Source organism: Silene latifolia, chromosome 4, assembly GCF_048544455.1.
Source record: "Silene latifolia isolate original U9 population chromosome 4, ASM4854445v1, whole genome shotgun sequence".
Lineage (NCBI taxonomy): Eukaryota > Viridiplantae > Streptophyta > Magnoliopsida > Caryophyllales > Caryophyllaceae > Silene > Silene latifolia.
Genome location: NC_133529.1, coordinates 34,463,900 through 34,466,089, shown reverse-complemented (window position 1 = coordinate 34,466,089; position 2,190 = coordinate 34,463,900).

The following is a 2,190-nucleotide window of genomic DNA, read 5'->3' as shown; positions in this document are numbered from 1 at the left end:
GTTAACTTCTGACTGATCTGGCCTGGAATATGGAGTAGGTCTATAGTTGTTTCCTTTGTTGCTCTTCCTACTGCTCCTTTCATGATCCTTTGGTCTACTGGGTGATCCAAGTTTATAGCTTTTATCTTCTTCCAGCCTGATGAAAGCAAGAGTCTTGGCCTGAACATCTTCGAAGGTGTGGCAGGGATACTTAGTGAGTTCGCTGTATAAGTCACTATATGATAGTAATCCCTGTCTGAATGCCTCCACTGCTGTTCCAACGTCACACCTGGGTATGGACACTTTATCCTTGTTGAATCTTGCAAGAAATGACCTGAGAGTTTCATCAGGTTTCTGTGTAACTCGGTAAAGGTCACTGGATCGTTTCTCCAACTCCCTGCTACTCGCGAACTGCTGGTTGAAGCTATTGATCAGGTTAGCAAAGGAATGGATGCTCCCAGTTGGCAGGTTGATGTACCATTACAGAGCAGGGCCAGTCAGGGTCGTTCCAAATCCCTTACACATGCAAACTTATCTAAATTCGCTGGGAATAGATGCAGCCATCATTTTATGCTTTTAAAGAGCCACGTGATTCTGTGGATCCGTGGTTCCATCATAGACCCTCATGGATGGAACTGTAAACTTCTTGGGTAGGTCTACTTTTGCTATTTCGTCTATGAAGGGCGAATCAGCATAGCTGTCAGGGGCAGCTTCTTCCATGCTAGCAGGTACTTCGGGTATCTTATCAAATTTTTCATTGAGTTTCTTGATCTCCTGAACCACTGCCATCATGATGGCTGCTGCGGACTCATCAGGCTTCTCCTTATCATCTTTTAGTTCATCATCACCATCAACATTAATGGTTGTAGGAATACTTGGGCTCCCAAAACTGGAAAAATCAATATTCTTAATGATTGATGCAAATGGGGTTCCTGGTTGGAATCTAGAGCCTGCTCCTTGGGTTTCTTCTAATTTTTGTTTTAGAGCTGACTCAGATTCTTTTAATTGCATGATTTCTGCTTCAGTTTGGGCTACTTTTTCTTTTAGGCTTTCCAACTCAGCGACTTGTTGGAGAGCTGCATTCAATTGTTCTTCAACGGTGGGTTGGGCCATTTTTGTAGGATTTTTGAATTTTTGTAGGATAAGAAAAAAGGATTTAAAGAGCTAGATGCCCCACGGTGGGCGCCAATTGTTTTGTGTGGATTTTGCGCGAGGCAAAATCAGGTCAGGTAGAGTTGTGTAAGGTTAACTAGATCTAGGTGGTCTGTTGTTCAGGTCTTCAGGGTATAATATAAAGCTCTAAATAAAATAACGATAACAACAATAAGACAAAGAATTTTGTACGTGGAAAACCCTTGAATGGTAAAAAACCACGGGCACCAAGCCAGGAGAGGATTTCACTATGTAATTTGGGAGAATTATTGTATGATAATAACAGTGCTTATATTTCTCTATGTATTGCGTATGTAAATATGTGCTTCTTCTTGTGTGAGAATGAGATAAGTCCAACATCTTCAAAGTGATCCTTATATAATCTTCAATCTTGAACGGCTGCCTGATATGGTAATGAATGCGGATTATTCTTCATTATTGCCTGTAATAATTGCTAATTATTCCTCCCTTAATTACTGCATTTACTATGAGATCTTCTCACTTAATGCTGCGTATATAATTCCTTTATAATACGCGTATATAGTCTAATATTGTCCTGATATTTTGACCGTTGTTCTCTCCATGGTCTGGCGCCTATCTTCATGTGTCCTGATAGCCTGACACCCTGACGGCCTGGCAGTCAGGTTTAGATGAGATACTGATCAGGAAGGTCTGCGGATTTCCAGGCCTACCAGTTGCAAGATGACTTTAATCGGAGAATGGTCCGACCATTCCCTATCCATGTGAAACAATTTCGCCCTTGGAAACATGTCGAACCATCTTTCATTCCCCATAGCTCGATCAATTCTCGACTGTCTATTATCCGGCTCCTCTTGCCCATTATCATAAGTATAATCATAGCCCTCAAAGTCCACGTCACGGAGCCCACAATCGTCAACAGCCTCCCTGAAATTGCTCATTTGCCATTGAGGTCGGTTTCCACCCTTCATTTCGGTAGCAAAAAGAATCTCATTAAAGTCCCCAATACACAACCATGGGAGATCCCCATTCGAACCCCTTAACTCCCGTAGAATCTCCCACGACAAATACCTATCGCTC